We start from the raw sequence: 23,594 nt of genomic DNA on the forward strand, positions 1-23,594 counted from the left end.
TCGAAGCTCAATCATGGAAGTATGCCGCTATCTGAATCGCCAAGTTTTCGGCTCTGTTTGGAGCTCAACTTTCGGCCTCGCTTTTGAAATGTTTTCACTCACTTACTGGTTTTTGTCCGATCTTAGCTCCACTGCAGCATGGGCTTTGGCCTCGCACGAAAGCGCCTGTATGGAGATACAGGCGCTTTCGTAGTTTTTACATTATGGCCTCGGTCTTTATCGGCCTTCGGACTTGTTTACACTGGACCACTAGTTCTAAGCTCTGCTCTATTGCAGCTTGATCTTCGGCCTTGCACAGAAGCGCACCGCAATCGGCGCTCCAGGCATTGGGCCGTCAGCCAAGCTCACAATTGGCGTTCGATTCTAAGCTGTATGCTTAATACCAGCAGCTCAGCCTCTGGCCTCGCATGCTCGCATGGGAAGGCGTCGGAATCAGGTCTTCGGTGTTAAGTGGAGCTCGGCTTCGAGGCTCACCTTTAGACATAAATCGGTTTTGTTGGGTTGATTTGGTTAACGAAAAAGCTTGATTTTCCTCACTTCGGCTCTTTAGAATATCGACAAGACGTTTTCCTGATGATACAGTCAATCCGCTACTGTTTAGTTAGCACAAAAGATAAGGGTCTCGCAAAGATCTTCCGGCCACGGCCTCACCAAGATTAAGACTGGCTCTGATGAAGCGCGATACCGTTTATGCGAGTGTTTATTTATTTATTTATTTACATAAGGAGATCCAACAGCTAACTAAATGACAATGGAATCATAAATAGATATATAGAGCCAATTACAGGAACTCGCAAATAGATATGTAGTAAAAACATATACTTAAGTAACACGCATATCACACACACACACACACACACACATCGCACACATGAAAGAGATAAGACTACTAGTTTATACTATATAAAACTATTTTCGTACGTTTATTCTATAAATTATCCTTGAAATTGAAAAATGCACTTATTTTATAACTTTCCTACAGCAAAATCATGTTTTTTCGGTAAAATTTCGGTTTGAATTATTTTTTCATTAATCAAAGGTGTTTCAAGGCCACGCCGCCGATTCGCCGCCGCCGCCGACCGATTTTGACCGGCGCGCCGCCGCCGGCTAAATGCCTATCGGCGCTCATATCTAGTGTGTATGTGTGATCGTGTATAAGTGTTTTTACTTATTATATTAATCGTTTATCTTCGCAGCATAGATAACCCCCACAACATGTCGCATCGCATTATTGGATGTACTTAATATTATTGCAAGTATAAACTAGCGACCCGCTCCGGCTTCGCACGGGTTACACAAAACCTTAACAAATTATATACTTAAACATTCCTCAGGAATTATTCTATTGATAAGTGAAAACTGCATGAAAATCCGTTCAGCAGTATTTGAGTTTATCGCGAACATACATACACAAAAACAGACAGACGTAGACGCTGCGGGGGACTTTGTTTTATAAGATGTAGTGATTGTTTCACTATCACCACTAAAAAATACTTCCTACCGCTTGTTATATTTAGTTTCGTTCGTTTAAGAGATTTGTCCATTAAATAAGGTGTGTTATTCAACTGAACCATACGCACTTGCGTGGTAGTATTCTATAAGCAGAATCGCGCCAATAAGTCATTGCTGCAAGTCGTCTTTTATGCCATCTTATAGGAGCTAATCTATATTTCACGGTAATAAAAATTAATCGAATAATCGGAGTCGATTTCACCCGACACCTAAACGGTAAGTTGCACCGTGTATGCCGTAAACAGCCCAAGTGTGCCACAGGTGTGCGCGGATCTTTATTGATATGACCCATCTGAATTGCACATTATCGTCTCTTACCAGATGGGCGCGGACAAAGGGAGCATTGCAATTCTTTCATATTAAATGTACGGACCTATAAGTATGACACCACAACCACTTCACTCTACTCCACTTCACTATAGTGTTATAATGGAAAGGGGAAAACGCAGCAAATGGAAATCGGAATCAAATATGGTCAAACAAACGACCAAAATGTGGTGCCAGAAATTTCGTCATATGTCAGTTACATTTCGAAAAAACGGTCGAGTCAATGTATCACGAGCTGACAAGGAACAAACACTTTGCATGACACTTTCATATCGCCAATTTGGAATTAATAAACGCTAGAAAATCACCTGCGAAGCTCGCGTCGCAAGTGTAACGTAATTCCTTTTAATGGAAATATCACATGCTTGGAAATATGTTAACATACAATGGCAATAAATTGCTTTATTACGCCTTTAAATTGTGTAATCAAGCTTGCGCAAAAAAACATAACATATGTTTTTACTCTTTAGCTAATTGACACGCACATATTAAGGGTTTCTTTAACCACAGTAGCAACTTTCTCATTATTGTTTCACGAACAAGTTTATTTTACAGTATTTGCTTGTACAGATATAGATATTCATGCACATAACAAGGATTTTTCGCGGCTTTTTGTGAACATTACCATACTTATCCCCTTACTTTACGGGCCTGATTTCGTTAAATTATGTTTTATCCCTTTCTTACAAATACATAAATAAATAAATATTATAGGACATTTTTACACAAATTGACTTGTGTTGTGGGTACTCAGACAACGATATATATAATATATATAAATACTTAAATACATAGAAAACAACCATGACTCAGGAACAAATATCTGTATCATGTATACAAATAAATGCCCTTACCAGGATTCGAACCCGGGACCATCGGCTTATGGCTGCCTATGGGCAGGGTCATTACCCACTAGGCCACACCGGTCGTCATAAGTCAAAATAACAGATAAGAACAAACGATTATTAGCTAATTGAGGTTTGTAGCGCGTTTATGAATAAGGGGGCTAGTAAATAAATTTTACGTCAGCCTAGGCCCGTAAGTGGGATTGCCTTCCTGGCCAAAGCAAGACGTAAAACTTTAGTTAAGACAAACCACGGGTGGTAATTCGCAAAGCCCCAGATCGCATATTTGGCCCTCACCTTCGGTTCCGAGTATGTTATGTACGTAACGTACTATAAACGCTGACATAATTATTTTAATAAATGTATTTTAAAAGTAAGGTAGAATTTTCTTGATTAGAGTACTTCTCGCTAATTATAAGTACAACATAATTTACCTCCTGTTTATTTAGGTCCTTAAATTCCGGTAATTTCATACAACATAATTTACCTACTTTCATTACTAGGTACATCTTCTTTTGATATTTGGCACTTGAACAGTAGGTAAATCATCTTAAATTATGCAATTTATTTACTTAGGTATGTCAAAGTCTACATATTTCTAAGTAATGATACCTACTGATATCAGGTCTTTATCATGGTAATTATGAATAAGCCTATCAAGCCAATTCAAACGTACATTGACATCACAATCATATCTATATGGAATTTAGTTATTATAGTGCGTCTCGCTCGCGCCAAAACAAGTACGACCGAAATGCACCATACCATTCTGATATCAGTATACGTTCGAATCGGCCTGATTATAGTGATTATTTACCTCCTTCAATTTAGAATGAGTACATAATTATATAGGTAACAATAACACGGATAGAACAAAGTTTATAAGCTAATGATCAGAGAATTAATGGTATGTAGGTATAACCTACCTACATTTTAATTAAACAGTTCTTAAGTCATATTAGCTGACTAAATAACAGACAAAAGCAGATCGATTTAGTCTTACACATAGCATACCCTCTTATTTTCAGTATGGATCCTTCAGAAGGGCAAACTACACCAATATGGGGCGGATAAACAAGACACTGAATACGAAGGCACTTCCGTTCTCAACGTTTTCTCGACCTTCTTGTGGAAACTCGGGATAACAAGGAGCCTTCACTAGAAAATAGATACGTCCAAGGTTTCCATTTCACAATTCCGCATTTTGTTTATCTTATTTTAAACCCGATCCAAATCGAATACCAATATACTTATTGTGATTTTCTATCGGTTGCACATCTGAACATTAATTTTCGGAGAGGACCAGAGCAAGGTCGAGTCCAATCTAATACCAATACCTACGTCAAATTTTATGAGTTAAGCTTACTGTAATGCTCTTCAGTTAATCCTAATCGGCGAGTGAACTTCATATAGGTACATTTTGTTTTTCGGTATCATCAGAGAACGGGCAGTTTGTTTGAATGATCTTTGAATTATTATTTTTTAATTATTCGAACAACAGCCTGTTGGCCAGTATAATGACCACGCGACTATTGGACCGACCGCTTAAATGAGTCCTCGCCTGCGCGGAAAGGGGGTAACGGGGTATGACGACTAAGGGTGGCGCGGAAGGTGCGGGGCGGGTGTACGCCTGCCAAAATTGTATGACGGCCCAATTCGAACTTTAAGATAAGTCAGTTAATAGATCTAGAAAAGACATGGATTAGATATGTCAGTGTCAAACAAGTGTCAAAAGTTTCTTCAAACAAAAACGTCACTTTTGACACTTGTTTGACACTGACATATCTAATCTATATCATTTCCATATCTATTATTTGACGTATCTTAAAGTTCGAATATGGCTGTGAGGCATGTGCGCCTGAAAAAAAGTGTAACTACATACATATTTCCGATTTAATATGAAAGGTTATAGACATAGACACATATATTTCTTACCTGACGGGAATGAGTGGCGTCACTGTGGAAGGGTCTTTAACTAACCTTACCCCGTACCCTTACCCTACCCGTGTAGTTTTATGGCAAGCTTACTACATACTAACTTATCTAAAGGATTAGGTATCTCTGTTCGCCATAAGCCCTGAGATTTTAGCCAAATGATTATGTTCAGTATACGGCATTTCTTTGAACGAATGCGTACTCACACGTATTACTACGGATTCACAATTGCATATTTTGTGCATAAGTTCGCTGTCAATAGTTTTTGTCTGCGGGCAATCGCACTTGGCATAATTAAGTACCCACCTTTACAGTACTTAACTATGCTGACACCTAAGTTGTAGGCAAGGAGGATACCTTCCTAGGGAAGGCATGCGCGTCGCCTGCATTCTTCTTAGAAAACTCGTTACTGCCAACCGAGATTGCAGTCCAATCGAAAAAGATACTAAAGCTATATGAAACTTATAGACTTGTAGGTTTTTTCGCATACAACAGCAAAGTAGCGGTGCCGAACTAAAACAGAACGTGGAATTGCTTCCGATAGTGCGAAAAAAGTGCATTACAATACATCTGATAACATCCGTCTCGTATTCCTGGGAAAGGGTTTATCAAGTTAATGCATTAAGTTAAAATAATAAGCGCTTTACCTCTAACTAAGCGAAAGTATTTCTTTTGAAGTAAATATTAAGTAATATTATGGCTACTTTGCGCCACCCAAAATCATGAAGGTTAAGAAAATTAGTACTACTAATAAAATGTAAGCTAAATACTAAGCTCGTGGTCAAATTGAGCCAGATATATAAGAAATACAGCTGAATATTTTGGGTACATATTTATATCCTTAAAAAATAAAATATTGCAAGATTAACTAGAATTACGATAGGTACTACTCTTCCTGGCAATCCAACGTAGAATTATTTCGTACCTAACTCTTCAAAATTATGAATTTAATCTTCTCAAGTTTGTTGCTTTCATTCGATAGCTTTGTAGAAGTTTAAGATCAGCTGGTACACGATGCAGGAGAATTTAATCTCTAATCTCTTGCAAGTTGGCAATTGTGAAGTTTAAACTTTGCTTTCCTCAGGCTTCTATAACATTTTTAAATGACGAAGTACTCTTTGCAGTTTTCTTGTTGTGTACCCAATATTAATCTTACTAGAAAAACCATGACTTAATGTTTAAGTTCATTAAACTCTACCTAGTATATTCTGTGACATTGCGATTGTTTACTTGTAATTCTTTTTACAAGTAATTTAATACTTTATTTGTAAGTCTTAGTTGTAATTTGTATTAGTATGATTATTCTATTCCAATAAATATTTAATTCTCTTTTTATAATTAAGTGATAGGAATGCATCAGCGCCTTTACTTATATTTTTTTAATAGTCGTAGTTAGCTTAGTAGGTAATATTTGGTTACTCTTCTATGCATGATTGCATATACTGTATATATTTGAAAAGAGAACATGGGAACAAACTTTTTACATATGTACATGTGTATCATAACCTGTGCATTTATTAAATACTAGCAACAACAATTATTTTTAATCCGAAAAAGAAGCACTAAGTTCTTCCCCAGCCCATCCAGTCTCACATAAAAACGAAGACAGTTGACGTGCCGTTTAAAATAACAATTATCGCGTATCACATCAAATCACACGCTGGTGTGAACACACATGTTCAAAACAACAATAGCATCAAATAATCAGAGTGATCTTTAATGTTTATCTTTCTGTCTTTCTTTCTTTAATAGTGAAGGAAAAGGACGATGAATGATTCGAAGGCCTTGTATGAGGATTCCTTAAATAGATCGTATCGGATTATGGTGCTTTTGCAATGCAATTAAATTATTTGCGGTGCGTATGTGTTGAGAGAGTCTGCAAAGGACAAACTCCTTCGAGCCTTACCGTGTACATGATACATTGTAGATAATAATTATATGTATGTAGCACAGTCAAGAGGCAATTAAAGTTACAAAGTAAAATGAATAATGTGTGTATGTTTGATATACTTAACCATAAACAGTAACCAGACGTAAGTTATTAACCGAAGTTTTCAAGCAATTCTAAATTTGGTCTTAACTGCCAGTGCGTAATTTTTTTAATGCAATAAAATCGTTTTATCTTCCATTCGAGAATAAATACATTTAAAAAATTCATTAGCAAGTGGTAAGTACTTTGCAACATTTAACAGGATGAAGTAAAGAAATAGTTTTTAAACTACGTGATTATCGAGATTTGCCATAAGTTAAAAAAGATAGCACGAAATTAAATACCAAAGTCGACGAACCCAATGATAATGATAAATTAAAGTCATTATTCGTTATCTGCGGTTATCATCTAAATGGCCGATGCCGTGGATAGTTTCTGAGAAATCGCACGAGGAGATAACCAATATTATGAAAAATGTATTACCTTCATACAGTGTTGTGTAATAATATTGCAAAATTAAGAATTCGATTTTTTTTATCGTAGAAGCTCGTGATCAATGCAAATCAAAACATCTTCTATCAGTAGGTGTCAGAAAAAGAAACTATAATTTTAATAAAATTGAAACACTATATCATCATAATTAATTTCCTTGACAGTTATTTTCGCTGATAGGTAGAACTGAAAGTAGGTTCTGCTCTCGTATTTAATTAACGAATGCCATTCACACACCGAAAAGTCAGTTTACCTAATGCAGTTTTTTAAACTTGTAGGTTTTTAAGTTTATTTTGTTACGATTTCATAAAGTGTACCCACTGTGTCGAGGAAAAATGACAGTTAAAAGTTTAAAGGGCTAGCGTACTTAAGTACAAATATGTCATTGAATTGGTTGGCCGAAGCCCTTTCGTGTCCACTATTAATTATTCGTGACGTCACAAGCTGGAACGTCACGCGACGTTGTGTACAAACTCATGCTTTACGTCATTTACGTCAAAACATGTCATTATGATTGTAAGTGCGATAGGCAAATCACTACCGGATTTTACTAATTAAAAGGAAAACAATGAAGTTAACTAATATTTATTATTAATTGAGTATACTGCTTTCTTATAATTGTCACATTATAATAGGTCTATGTCGCTCTATGGTCTGTGACGAATTAATCCGTCTTTGGCGTTGGACCTACGGTGCGGATATATCCGTCATTGGTGTCGAAAAGGTTAATGGTCCACCAGTTTTTACTTACCAGGGGCCGTGGCTATAATTTTCGTCGGGGTCGCAATACTGTTACTTCTTCACACTCGTGTCACATTTTCGTTACCTACATATATCAGGGTAGAGTTATAAGAAATCATATAGTTTGTAAGAAGGTATGTCATTGTATTTATAATGCTTAAATAGGTAACTACCTAATAAAGGAATTCATAAATATTGCATATTCACACTGCATATGAATGAAGAATAAATTACTTATGTCATTATTTATTAACTTAACCCGTTTCACACAAAAGAACAAATAAATAGTTTAACGTTTTAAAGCCAATTAAAACATGAAGCAGCTCCATTTAACTTGAAATACCTATTTCTTTAAAAAATGTTTATTTTTAAATATTTTTGGCCTTTTCGGTACTTGGGATAACTATAAGTAAGGTAAACGTACTAGTGCTCGACATGCTAATGCCCAATAGATGACACCTTGCTGTCACCTCTATTGAGAATGACTTAAGTTTCAAGATGATATTTATATGTACTGGGACCGCGTCGATTATTGTTACATTTTTATCTATTATTCATAAGTAATTTGTCTTTATTGTAAATTAAGGGTATTTATACCACCGTATTATGTAGGTACGTTAAAAGCAAAACATGGAAAAAGCCCGAGGTCGAAAGCTAGACGCCGGGCCGACCGTCGGCCGTGTCACTACCAACTCCAGATGCTATCATGAAATCCAATTTCGCGGCTTTGTTATCGCGTCCAGGAAATTTAGAAGATTATCTTTTCTAATCATTTGACTTTTAATATTATACGCAGTCTCATATTTTCAATTAAACTTATACTCTAGGCACTATTCGCATGGTTGATTAGTTAATGTTAATACCAAATTAAATAAACATAGAACAATAAGTACCTACTTGATAAAAAAACCGGATAAGTTCAAGTCGGACTCGCCCACCGAGGGTTCCGTACACTTTTAACTTTTATTTTTATTTTTTTTATAAATTTATAGTTTTCATTTTTTTTTCCTTTAGTTAGTACTAGTAGGACGATAGGTACCTTAACTTGCCGAATTACAAAGTTAATACATATAGGCCTCTTTATAAAATTATAATGGCTGTCTCCCAAATTCTTGCAATACACTTGTTTAACCAATTCAACTGGAGCATGAAGGCGGCGTATAATGAGGGTCAGTACGTCGACGTCAAAGATATGTTTACATTTTCCGCCTTATTACAAGGGAGTAAGGTGCAAAAGTGTGAACATATCTTTGACGTCGACTGTACAAGTCGAGTTCTCGTCCGACTGATTTCGCTGTTAACTGGATTCACTTTATAGAATTAATTCATGGAAAGCCTTATTAAGTGGGAATAAATTAAGATTAAGTTGAGCAATAATCATTCCAACTATTTATAAATTGTTATCGCTTTCGGGTTAATGGAAAAGGTTAGTATCGAAATATTTGTGTTAAAATATTTTGATTAATATTTGTAATACAATTTGTAATTGATATAACTTTTATATTTCTTGTAACATCATTTGTGTATATAGATACCTAATACAAATAAGTCCTATATCATTCTCAAATATTCTGTTACTAAATCAGTTTTATTTTAAAATATTCATCACTTGTGTTATAAATATTTTACAAAGTGAAGTAAATTCACATTTAAGTAAATATGTAGGTATATTGGTGTGAATAAAATGCACTGAAACTAGGTATTACAATATTAAGATGTTAAAGTCTGAAATCCGTTCCAGGGGATTAAAACATTTTTTAACTTATAATTTTTCATACCTACATAATTTGTTGTATTTATTACCGGCTTATTACCAGTTTATGGGCCCATAAACCGGTAATAAGCGAATTTGTGTACACCATCTTGAATGCGGAACATTTAAAAGTTTCCGCTAGGTAGATTTATTATTGGATAAAACTGCGAGTTAAAGTTGAGAAATGAACGATATGTCAACGGCATGGTCCTGGCTTAGGCAAGATAAATGAGGCCACCTAATGCAACGGATCAGGGGCGAAAATAATAACAGTCTCCTTACATATATGTGACGTTCTACGGCAAAAGGTACCTTATGGCGGCTGGCGTTTACGTCGCATAGCGCCGCAATAATATAATAGCGTAAGCGCCAACCGCCTTAAGGTACCTTTACCCGTGGGACGTCACATACTATGTCATTCCTATTTATCGTGTTTACTATGTATTTGTTTGACCAAATAATGCTTTTTTTTATGATATAAAAACATTATTATGACAGCTAGAGGTAGAGGTAATAAGCAGACTGTCTTCTCATCTAATAATTTGATTGACACCAGAGACTATATTATAATTACTGAAATCTTTCTGAACTACGACGTACAGTCACCTGCAATTATATTACTCTTTGAAAGCCGCAAAAATATGACACGCTCTTATGGCTCTACAAATAAGTTCGTGTCAGATATTTTTGCGGCCTTCGTTGAGTAACATATTATTGCAGGCGACTGTACAGATCTTATTAAAGTTCATCAACTAGGTATTAGATAGAGTATTATTAGGAAGTTCTCGGTTACCACACAGGTGCTCTCGTATAGGTATTAATTTAGTAAATAGGTATCGGAATGTGGTCAGTATATGTTGTTACTAAACCCTTTTGCAAAAGGGTTGTCAATCAGAATCCAATCTACAGCAAGTGGTTTGCTTAAAGATAATGCTTCCACGAATAATCTGATTTCCGGAACGGCACGGGCGAATGTCACCACTCTCAACGTTTTTAGGGTTCCGTACCCAAAGGGTAAAACGGGGCCCTATTATTAGGGTTCCGTACCCAAAGGGTAAAACGGGATCCTATTACTAAGACTTCGCTGTCCGTCCGTCCGTCCGTCCGTCCGTCCGTCTGTCTGTCACCAGGCTGTATCTCACGAACCGTGATAGCTAGACAGTTGAAATTTTCACAGATGATGTATTTCTGTTGCCGCTATAACAACAAATACTAAAAACAGAATAAAATAAAGATTTAAGTGGGGCTCCCATACAGCAAACATGATTTTTGACCAAAGTTAAGCAACGTCGGGCGTGGTCAGTACTTGGATGGGTGACCGTTTTCTTTTTGCATTTTTTTCCGTTTTTTTTTGCTTTATGGTACGGAACCCTTCTTGCGCGAGTCCGACTCGCACTTGCCCGGTTTTACAAACAAAATTACGCAGAGCGCGCAGGTTACGATATTTTACGCCGTAAACTGAGTGATAAATTGTCGTACTTAAGTACCGAAAAACTGATTGGGACTGTCTCCGAAATGGGCGCTGGAATGTTGGGATTCTCCTATCCCATTTGAGATAACTGGTTTTGTACGTAAAATTACTTATTTTTTGTATTTGTATTGGCCGTGTGTTTTCTATGAAATGTAGAGCAATTTGATAAAAATAATAAGAAATTATCTAAGCCTACAATGCGACTATATTCCGAATAATATTAAAATTTTGATAAACTTTTATCTTATAATCGTTGTCAGCATACAGAGACTGATGGAAATAAAGCAGGGATACTTAGTAGCTAATATCTAGGACAATAAATACTTGTAACATAAATCACGTATATTCTGCATACTTTATTAACAAATTTAATAGTGTGTTTTTCATCCTAAAGCCATATTCTGCGCGGTGAATATACAAGGTCAAACTGAGCAGCTTTTATAGTATGAATTATCTCAGATGTTTTTTTCGGGCTCGGGCCTAATCTGTTAAACAAAAGCTATTGTTTCCTTTATGCAGTGGTTACATTGCTTACGGCAGGCGTGGCTCACTCCGCGATTTCGTCGCTTTGCCACAGGTAGCTAAAAGTACATCCGTTCCACCCCAATTTTGGGGAAAGCCATAAGCCGCGCGTGGCGCTGTCGCCACCTAGCGGCCATATCTGTGCTGATCGTAACAGACGCGTTTTGTTAGAGAGTGAGTCTTCTGTACCTAGTATTATTATTTATTATGTGCTTACGGCTAATTGCCCCGACATAAGACGGGAACAAGCCTGTTTAAAAAGCAAATTTACCATTATATTTATATGGTTGAAATTCATGAAACAGCCCATTCGGAGATAACACGTTTTATTATCTCCAAAGAAAATACCACCTTGATTGTTCTCTGAATGTGTTGTCACATAAATTTGAACCTTAATACTATCACGATAGTTGTTTTTTAAACGAAATGGTTGCTTTGGCACGTGCCGAAGACCGCTCTTAAAAGAAACAAAGGCTTTTGTTTAACAAATTATCGCCCGAGCCCGAAAAAAATCATCTGAGATAATTTATACTATACTATAGTAATAAATAGCCCATAGTATATAAATAAATGTTGTTCAGTATGACCTATATATTTTATATCCATACCTCGCAAAATTCGGCTATGGGCTGAAAAATACCCATCCCGTGAAAAATAAATACTAGTTAAATAGGTACATATCACCACTAATTGCTACAGCTCTATAGATGTAGTCCATAATTGTTTTCCATCGCACTTTCTCAGAAACGTTCGTATTTGTCATGCTATTTCAGTCAACCTCAGTACTTTTTGCGCCGAGACTGACTGAAATAGCAAGACACGTTCGTACGTTTCCGTGAATATACGATGGAAAATAATTATGCACTACGTCTGTACCTAAAACCTACATTTGCTTTTGCAACAATGTATGAACTAAAATTTTAATAAACAATTATTAATATAATCGTGATTTATTCTCCCACGTTCAAGTCTGGCGCACGTAAGCATCTCACGAGTAGAGATGCACCGGATATCCGGTTACTATCCGGTATTCGGCCTATCCGGTCATTATTTTACTATCCGGCCGGATACCGGATAATAACATTGCTTGATTTCGGAGTAAACAAATTGGATTTAAGAAACAGACACGGTCATAATCGTACTTGTTTATTATTTTAAAACAATTTAATAATTCCATTGACTTGCACGGAACGCAAACGTTCACTAGGAAACAGGTCAAACCTGCAGAATGCGCACCTGAAAAACCGAAATGTAGGTATAGTTGCGTTGCCCGAATATCCGGCGGCCGGATACCGGATATTCGACTGATGGTCAGGCCGAATATCCGGTATCCGGCCAACAACTATCCGTTGCATCTCTACTCACGAGCATGAAATACATAAAACCGTTTAACCCCCTTTCGTTCCGGACTTACAAAGCAAGCGTCATTCTTTTGCGGATTAAAATGAGTTACATTGTCGCTTTACTGTACCTGCAGGGTGCCGCGTAGTGTTGCGAACTTGCACTATTTCATAATCAGACTCAATTCATGGTCTTATTGGAGCAGCATTCTGGTTTTTAAAAATTGTGACTGTGTTTCTGTTGTCGCGCGCACAAATACAGCCTGTGGCCTGTAATACGAGCAAAAAACTAATCTATAGGCTGTACTCCTCATACTGACCAACATTTGTTCAGCAACTTTTAAAAATAACTTGTGGTTTGATTTTTAGAACACTTTAAAGTTTATTCTAAGACGCAATGTATTGCGATCGAGTTTGGCGCAACAAGCAACGTCAAACACAATGATAATGGCGTGGCGATGGCGTCCATGGAAGATAATATATATTTGTTTTGTATGAAAAATAGGGAGTCTAAATACTTCATAATTTTTAAAAGTTGTTGAACAAAAGTGTCATCGTTTGAGGAGTATAATGAGGGTTTAATTATTTCCTCATGTTACAGTCCACACCCGGTATAAGTAATGAACAAGATGCACGAGCGAGTGCTTGATGTCAAAATGATATGAAATTGACAACGATTTGAAAGTTTGGATTATCCTCAGGTTCTATAGATGTTGCTCCGGCGTTATTGCCGACCAGTTTTGTACTGATAAGTGTAAAAAAAATGCAAAACATGTGGACTTCTCTTCTTGGACCTTAGGTACATACATATACATATTATTATATGTTATTTGCGAAGTGGTTGGTTGGGGATCTATTGTACTTACTAGCAAATAGTAATGACAGCGAATTGTGTAGCGAAAGTTAAATCTTGTGAGTCTACAATTTAATAGTATTAGTAATAATTGAATTATCAAATAACTAGCAATGCATATTAATATTTTGGTAGAGCCGGCAGGCAAATTTTTAAGTTAAAATTCTGATTAAATGATCAGGTACCTGCCATAGTTTTCTCGCATTTAATGTTAGTTGTTTATTTAGTAAACATACTTTGCGTATTTACTGTGTTTCTACATTTTTATTTAACTCGTGTCACATATTTTTATTAATTATACAATTTTTGGCCGCTGGATGCCGACCGCTGGTATAGATGACCACCAGGACGAAAGGAGTTAATATGTAATAAAGTAAATTGAAAGCTTTACTGTTGATTTCTGCAACACCGTTTTTATTCATCTATTACCTATGTTTAGAAGGTGTTTGACCGCTAAAGGAAAAGGTTAACGTTTTTCCTGTTATTCTATTTTCAGTGATAACAAGGTTAAAAGACGGGTAGCTGGCCGTGAAACCACAAAGGGATTGCTAACTCTAACTAGTAAATACCTAATATGGACGTAATGGCTTAATTTTATCGGGTACTATTTACTGGGTGCCTCTGAGTTTGTCCGCTCTGCATAGGAATCACCGCTGAACTAAGAACTAATTTCCATACTGTCAACGACCATTTGAAAACCGATGTCAATAACTAGTGTTCCTTTTTATTTAATACTCGGGTACTACTTAAGAGTAACATACCATTTCTGACGGCAGCTGCAACTAGGTACTAACAGTACGAACGCGTCGGTGTTATTGTCAATTTCCATAGTAAAATGAATGGTAGTGCTGCTGTCGTTGGAAAATGGACTGTCACCGTAACTCTTAAGGTGACAGTCCATTTCCAACGACAGCTGTATTACTGTTCATTTTACTATGGAAATTGACAATGACAGCGACGCGTTCAGTACCGGTAGTGCAGCTGCGGTTAGAAATGGAATGTTACCATTATGTTGGTAGTAGGTGTAAATTTTCCGGACCAATTTCTTATATTTTTGTAGCGGGAACAAAGCTGACTTTACCAATTACATTATAAAGTTATTTTACGACGTGTTTTATTATCATCTAAAATGTCAAACATGGCAAATGACATCAAAGAACTACATATATATATTTAGCGTAAATAAGGTACAACGATGGAATTGAGGAAATGGTCCTGCGGTGTAATGACGTCATTTGGTAGCTGATATTATTATGACTAGACACCAAATGGCTCCACTGCGTTCACCCACATTGCTTCTGAAAACGGTTGGAATTGTGTTGTCAACGAGAACTAGCATGACTAGCATGACGGAGTCGGCGCTAGATCAATATCAATTAAGGGGCAGCGGAACCGGTCTGAAAGGGAATTATTTTAGAAGGATATTTTTTCTTTTTGCGGTTGAATCGTTTCGCTATTAAGGCGATGGAGAGGCCAATATCTCGGCGTACTGCAAAAGGATAAAAAGGGGAATAAAGTAACTTGTATGGCAGGTCGGTTGCAAGATGCAGAAATCTGTGCGGGGCGTGGGCGTGGGCGAACCGGTCTAGACGAGATGAACTTTAAGGACCCAGCTAAATAAAATAAAAGATCGTACCGCGACGGAGGCCAGCCCTCGTACTGCGCAATATTTGCCGCAACTTAATATCGCCAATGGGACATAGAAGCGGCCGAGATAAAAGCCTGTAGAGTCCTTCGCATACATAAGAGATCTTGTACCGAGAAACCCGCGCTGGATCAGACTCTTAAGCCTTAAAATAAAATTGCAACAATAGCTTCCTCGTGTGAGTCTAACTTCGTTCCTTTAATAAAATTGCACAAGCTTAAGGCAATTTAATGAGATTTTCTAAAAGCATCAAAGTTCATTGTGCTGCAAACTCCCAGTAGAAAACCTCTAATTTACCTTTAGTGGACACAATTGGAAGAAAACACTAGAGGGCGTCGTGTTGGATTAGATTAGTGCTGATAAGATTAAGTAGCGTCGCAGCGTGTCGCGGAGCTCCGACCGCAGCCTCCGCCATGTGAATCTGCTAATTGCCAGCTCTATCTACACTGCAGTAACTACCTACTTCACATAAGCGCTTGCTTCTGCCGGTTTCATTAATCAATCTTTGACGAAACTGCAGCGGCGACCTCGTAAGGATGTGGTGAGCGTTCCTCAAGTCCATCATTGTTCACCGGAGACGTAAGAGGACCGTGCCTAAGCACTTCATGAATATTTATCGCGGCAAGGCGCGAGCTGGAGTTTCGCGGGCTGGACTCGGGCGGGGCTGCACCCTAATGCAATGATTCATATTCGGTTTGCGGGCGAGTTGAACGTCTTCCATTATTGTCATTCATCGGAGGAAGTGGGCGGCGAGGGGCGGCGCGGGTGCCGCCGGCGCCCCCCGCGCGACTCTCAGTCGCTCGCCGACACTCTCGCCGCTAACACGCGAGAGACGCGATGCACGTCGCCTACGCTTGACTCATTCAGTCGTTCGCGTTCCGTGTGTGAGTGCCCTCCGTGATCCGAAGCCGGAGCTTCCTAGCCGAGTGTGCAGCCTCCAGCTAGTGCTTGCGGTCGGGCCGAGTGCCCGCCAGGAGCCAGCGATTGTGGTGCCAGTGTCTCGCGCGCCGGAGCCGACGGCTCAGCTGACCGCCGCGGTACATCGCGAGCGCACGGTGAGTGCGATCGATCACTGCATGCACGCGCTACACCACTTATGTGTGTCTATTTCGAGTCGCTCGCGAAACTCGGCCCTCGATCGCATGTACGCATTTCGCAGATCACCAGTTGCTGGCATGGCTCGACGATTTCGCTTCGAAATTGCGGCCATTTTTCAAGTGTCGAGCGCGCGGTAGCGGCCGTGTTGATAAACAGTGTCGGCTTACTGTGAGGATGAGCTATGGAACGGCTCGCTTGTCTGTTTGTGGATTGTTCCATGTTATGACTTGATTCAGTGGGTATCGAGAATTTGTGGACATTATTGACATGGCACAGGATTGATTTGTCGGATGCCTACCAGCGGGTAAAGGATGCAATCAGTTGGGTCAGTGACGGGCGGTCGCACTTCATCCACAGCGATCGTTAGCCGCCGCCAGCTGACTTCCCGTCGCGTTGCACTCGCACTCGCAAAATACATCTTTTGCTCCGCCCAACTGGCCCCTATAGCGGCTATAGCTTTTTATCTTATTATAATGAACTTAGTAAAAAGTCCAATAACTTAATCAGCAAAACATAAATACCTAGGTAGGTACACAGGTATTTAGTGGTGTCACTGCCAAGTAAACATCAATTTACAGTCAAAAAGCGGCTAATTCGCCTTTATGTTTTTAAACTTTACCTAAAACGACCTCGGCAACTGTCAAGTAATTCAAATGAACTTCAAAAGCTGCCGTCACACACAAGCTTTGTGTGTCATGAATTATTAGAACAATAGGTATGAAAGACTTGCAGCAGCCATATTATACATTTTTAAATAAGAATAAGACGTACCGGTATTAGATTAGAATCGTATTGGTTTATGTGCTTTGTGCTCTCGCTTCTGCGAGCGTGAATCAAATGCGAGTGAGCGAGAAGTCCAGCGGAATCAAATGCAACAAACATGCCAATTCGAACGTACACTGACATCAAAATGATATCTGAATGGCGTGATTTCTTATTTAGTCATCGTGCGTCTCGCCTGCGCCAATACATGTACGGACAAGTACGAGCGAAATCCACGATAACCGCATTCGGTTATGTCACTATATCATCATCAGTAAGATGTCATTCAGTGCCCTATCCCACAAAACTTTACAAGTGTACAATTCGACAAAATTGTTAAATTGTAAACAAAAAAATGTACCACAATAATTACAAATATGTATTCATTACAAGTCTGCAGTATACAAATATGTCATTATTGCTAAAGCGTATCACAAAGAATAAAGGTATGTCACGACAGCTACATAATTGTAGAATTGTTGATTTATAAATATACAAGCGAAAAATTGTAATGTTACAACTACAAATATGTAACAATTTATTTTGCTTCTTTAATGTTGAAGGTAGTTTCACTTTATACGCAATACGCAAGAATTACATCAATTATATTTTTAATACAGTTGCTCAAAAAGTGCTACTTTACGTAGCTGTTTAGCGTGCGGAAAGTTGGTTATCTCGAACTAGTGATTTTTACATTTCCAATTTTTTTAAATTTATACTTGTTCCAATTCACGACTACTTATTGATGAGTGTTAATATTAGTTTCCTTTAAACGTCGTAATCAGCATAAAAACCTACCGTTAATGTAAGAATACGAAAAATATTACATATTTCATATTTAATTACTTACCTCTTCATCATTATAACACGTTTATTTTTTAATATTCAATATTGAAAATTCCGTTCTTAATAAGTTGACTGAATGGAACGGAATAGCTGCCAAACGCCCATAGATATAATATACTTAAAGACGACGTCTAACCGAGCTGTCACTGTTACCACTTTTGTTTAGTGTACGATTAACAATGTTTTTCTTATTTTTTCGCAACTGTATTAAAAACGTCGTTCAATACACGTGCGGAAATGTCATTCTTCACTCGTCCCGAGTCTTGCCACTCGCCTGCGGCTCGTGGCAAGATATCTCGGTACTCGTGAAGTAATGACATACCTTCCGCACTAGCATCGAAATGTACTATTATATAGTGATCTTGATCTATCTACGAGCATTTACATACCAACTGACATTACAATGGATTTGCAAGCTAAACTGAACATTATATTATAAACCTCACAAATGAAAACAAAAACTTTAGTAAATTTAGTGATAAATTGACGCACACTATGTAAAACAAATGGAAGGAAAAAGCGCAAAAATTAAATGATTTAGGAATAATGGAGAAAGATTGGAAATACTTAAGGGACACTATGTGGCAAAATTTGAAAAGGCGTACGAAGATAAGCTCAATTTGAGTATACGTATTTTTTGTCCAGTATAAGTATATGAGTATTTCGTAAATTAAATTAAAGCTAGGTAAAATTGGGATTATATATGTAGGTATATATGAAATTCATGACACCTACTTAGGATCACTATGACTGCTACTTGAACTAAATATTTCATCGTAGGTATATATACAAAGGGTTGGAATCGCTAAATATGATAAAGATACTACTGCAATTACTAGTATTCGTATAGTAGCAATTGTAGGAAGAGGGTGCGACACACGTTTAGAGAATTGTTAACTTGTAGGTACAAATCTACATATATGTATAATTATTACTACAATTTAATGTAGCACAAAACAAATGTCAGCTACAAATTTGTACATTTTCCGGAAAAGATATGTAGCGTATTATGTAAAGTTTTGTGATACAACAAATTGTAGACTTGTGATACAATTTACATATTTGTAAGAATTTTCCACTACAAATTTGTTACTTGTGGTACGCACATTTGTATTATTACAAACTTGTAACTTGACACTTGTAAAATTGTAATTGTAAGTTTTGTGGGATAGGCCACAGATGTCAGTGTACGCTCAAATTGGCCTGAGAGTTCAATTGATTATGACATAAGACAAATTAAATTTAGGCCCTAATCGAGATTTAAAACTTAAATAGAGTTAGAACAAGATAAGTCTGTAACGATTTTGATAGCACACGCAGTGCAAGTGTTATTTTAAACGTCAAACTTCTATGTTAAATTATGACGTATAAATAACACTTGCACTGCGTATGCTCTCAAAATTGTTGCTGGCTGTTCTTGATCTAACTCCTAAGATTAAGTTTCCTGCTAGTTGCTTTGATTTAAGATATTTTTCTTAGGTAGGTACAGTCGCCATCAGATATATCGGAGCGGCCAAGGTGTTCACAAAATCTGAACACGCACTCTAACGCTTTGACTATAGAGGCGTGTTCAGAAATTTGTGAGCACCTTGGCCGCTCCGATATATCTGATGGCGACTGTACATGCAGGTAGCAGAAATATTGCAGCACTAAATATAAAATGAAACGAGCACGGTAACACTGCCGTTATCTCTTATCAATCTGCTCTTACGAAGGTCGCTCTGATAAAAGATAAGTTTCAGCGGCACTGCACATTGGAAGCATTTCTCTACCGGGACTAAAACACTAAAATAATTTAAATTTGCTAACAAGTTAACTTGATAAGTGATAATAATTTAAAATCCCGCCTGGTAACATAAATCTAGACACGCGGCAGCGTGTCAAGCCAAGTTCAAGCAAAGGAACTGGCTAGCCAGCGCCGAGTGTAATATTACACGAACCACTTGGTGCCACTTTTGACCCTTCTATAACTCAAAACATCTTTGACGTAAACACATAAAACTACGTGTGTTTAATTATATCCATAAGGACATCTAGAAGCCCAAATTTCATGAAGCTAGCTCAAACGGTTATAAAGATATGAAGGTCAAAAAGTCGTAAATTTTAAGACTGACTTATGACTTATAGTACCTAAACCTAACCTACTTCCAGATGACCTAGAAGGATGAAATTTGGAATCCAGCTTGGTTATTGTGTGTAACCGTAGGAAAAAATCTAAAAATAAAATAAAGTTAAAAAATAGGGGGGGTCCCCATACAAAAAAACCACTTTTTATTGGGACTGACATATAAGTACCTAAACCTAACCTACTTCCAGATGACTTAGAAGGATAAAATTTGGAATCCAGCTCGGTTATTGTGTGTAACCGTAGGAAAAAATCTAAAAATAAAATAAAGTTTAATAATAGGGGGGGTCCCCATACAAAAAAACCATTTTTTATTGGGACTGACATATAAGTACCTAAACCTAACCTACTTCCAGATGACCTAGAAGGATGAAATTTGGAATCCAGCTCGGTTATTGTGTGTAAGCGTAGGGAAAAATCTAACAATAAAAAAAAGTTAAAAAATAGGGGGGTCCCCATACAAAAAAATATTTTTTATTGTAGCGTTGGAACCGTTACAAGCAGATATTTGAAACTACCCCAATATATGTATTATTATATTTGCTATATTAAAATAAAGTTAAGTCAAAAAATAAGTGGTGTCCCCATACAAAAAACTTGTAATACGCTCTAAACAACCGGCCAACGGTGTGTCGTCGGCGGCGCGCGGCACCACATAATTATACAAAGAACAGAAGTAAAAACCATACAGCGGAAACACAAGAAAAAACATTAAATCTCAATACCTGCCTAGTTTTCTTTACAAAAAGTATTGATATCCCACCAAAAACATAAATGTAAAAAAGGAGAGCCAAGTTCAATACAAAAATTATGCTTGGCTGTGGGGCTCGCCGCAAAAAGAATGGAGATCTAAATGAGTGCCACTGCCAAGTTCTATGCAAAATCCAAATATGTATTTATAGGAACAAAATAACATTATAAACAAGTATTAAACTCTATTTCTTTGCTTTATTGGATACCTATAACAATTGCTGTTATTTAAAAAAATGTGAGATCTTAAAGTAGGTTAGATTTGGCTTGGCCAGGTTTTATCAGAATTACAATATTTATAAAATGATTGATATAATGAAAACTGGCCAAGTCAAATCTAACCTACTTTAAGATCTCACATTTTTTTAAATAACAGCAATTGTTATAGGTATCCAATAAAGCAAAGAAATAGAGTTTAATACTTGTTTATAATGTTATTTTGTTCATATAAATACATATTTGGATTTTGCATAGAACTTGGCAGTGGCACTCATTTAGATCTCCATTCTTTTTGCGGCGAGCCCCACAGCCAAGCATAATTTTTGTATTGAACTTGGCTCTCCTTTTTTACATTTATGTTTTTGGTGGGATATTATTTACGAGTAGGTACAGTCAAGGAATTTAAATTCCGACCCATTTCGTACTTTGTCACAGTGACAATCAATATGAAAGCCGCTAGAGACCTCATACGGTTGTCACTGTGACAAAGTACGAAATGGGTCGGAATTTAAATTCCTTGACTGTACCTATATATACTTACTCTCTCGGCAGAAACGAATCTAAATACCTAACACATTAAAATTCGGCAAACCATATTGGCTGTAAGTCATGCCAAATGAAGGAAAAATATGTACTATGTACATAATATATATGTATACGCAGTGGCGTGCAGTGGAGATAAGACTTAAATCGGGCTCTAGAAGAGTCATTCTTGAAGGAATGTAACGCAAACTATAAAAATCGGCAACTTTTTTTTTGGTCATTTTGTATGGACTGCCTACCCTAGTGCCTACCTTTTTTTGTATGCACTGCACGCCACTGTGTATACGCGGTAAACATTAGGTACCCTCTCTTGTTTTCAATAGATAAAGAATTAAAACGAATAGTGTAATAGGAAAAAGGTGATGTTTTTGAATAACTTAAATAATAAAAACATGCTTACCTTGGCACACGTTTGACTATGAAAATAGGTACCTATCAATATATTTAACAAAACAATAGAAGTTAGGTACGCGTCGCTATAGTCAATTCATGGAAAGGTGTCAATGCATTGGGGTAGGTACCGTTACACAGGTATATGTATTATTAACTTCATTAACGAATTAAATGATATTAGGTTGATAAAATATGGTTAGACTTGAATACTTTTTAAACGCTCCAGCCGTTAAAAATATAAACAAACTCTACATTTCTTAATTATTTTTAATAAGCCAAGAGCTTATACGCCTTTTTTAATTACAGTTCGTGAGTTTACAATTATATTATAAGGACACTTTAGAGAAAACGGGCGACGTCATCAAATGTTGCATTTGAAATTTTATAAGACTTAGTCCACATCTTTGGTCTCCATGAGATAAAACATCAAATAGCGCTTCTGAATGCTAGTTTCAATATCGGATTATATGAGGGCGACCTCAGCAATCAAGGGTTTTTCATTTTATAAGCTCTTATGTGGCTGGCCAGGCCAAACTTATACACTATCGGATTATATTTAAGTACATAATGAGCATACTAGTATTCATCCGAGGCATCTCTGAAACTGACATGACGCAACAATTTAACACGAGCACAATTTTAGTAGCAATATTCGCATCCTTAATTAAATGGGCAGCGGCGAACTTTGACTACACGGAGTAATGAAGCTGGCAACCGCTGCCGCGTCCTGTGGTATAATCCTTTCAGCAACCCGACCACCATATATTGTTCAATTACTGGAGTAAGGAACTCCCAGTGACGGGACTTTAGTGTGCGATAATGTAGGACAGCTACCCGATACCCACTGACACTGTCGGATTATTAGATATCTGGTTTTTGCTCATCAGAGGAAGTTGAGGACATCCTCTACTACTAGTTAATACAGTGAAACCTGGTTAAGTGGGACCTGGATAAGTGAGAAACCTCTATAGCTGGGACTCATGGTGCGGTCCCGACACTTTAGCACTGAATTACCTCTGTTACTGAGAAAAACGAACCTCTATAACTGGGATTCGTTGTTGTGATTTTATAGTCACATTTACCTCTATAATTGAGACAGTGAGTGTATTTTACCTCTTTTACTGAGACTATATTTATAAGATTACATTTTCCTAATTGTTTTTTAGAATTTTATAGGGAATTGACTTCTGTATCTGAGATAACGTCAATATATGACCTCTCTAACTTGGACTTCATTGAACAATTTCCGTATTCTTACTAACTCTTAGTCTATCCAAAAGTTCCGCATTTGCCTAATTGTGTCTAAACAACTTCAAGTTTGATTTAGTTAATTTATGTAAGTAGTTAAAACTATCGAAACGAAAGCTGAAATTTTGATACGTAACACGAAAAAATAATTTTTCATTTATTAAATTTCTAATACGCAATTAAGTCCTTATCTAATTTAATTTTGAAATATCTATCCTTTGGAGATCCATTCAAAATAAATTCA

General features: G+C 37.1%; 1 protein-coding gene across 5 annotated transcripts in view; it reads left to right on the forward strand.

The window, feature by feature from the left end:
* LOC134670206 (protein alan shepard) overlaps positions 1–23,594 on the forward strand; it is a 220,453-nt gene that overhangs the window by 62,288 nt on the left and 134,571 nt on the right. The window contains exon 1 of one of the 5 annotated variants that reach the window (XM_063527921.1): positions 16,080–16,421. The exons of the other annotated variants lie outside the window; for them this stretch is intronic. The gene's annotated coding sequence lies outside the window, so the exon portion shown is untranslated. Of the gene's footprint in view, positions 1–16,079; positions 16,422–23,594 lie in introns of those variants that run through there. 5 annotated transcript variants of the gene reach the window in all.

This window comes from Cydia fagiglandana, chromosome 13 (genome assembly GCF_963556715.1).
Source record: "Cydia fagiglandana chromosome 13, ilCydFagi1.1, whole genome shotgun sequence".
NCBI classification, from domain to species: Eukaryota; Metazoa; Arthropoda; class Insecta; order Lepidoptera; family Tortricidae; genus Cydia; species Cydia fagiglandana.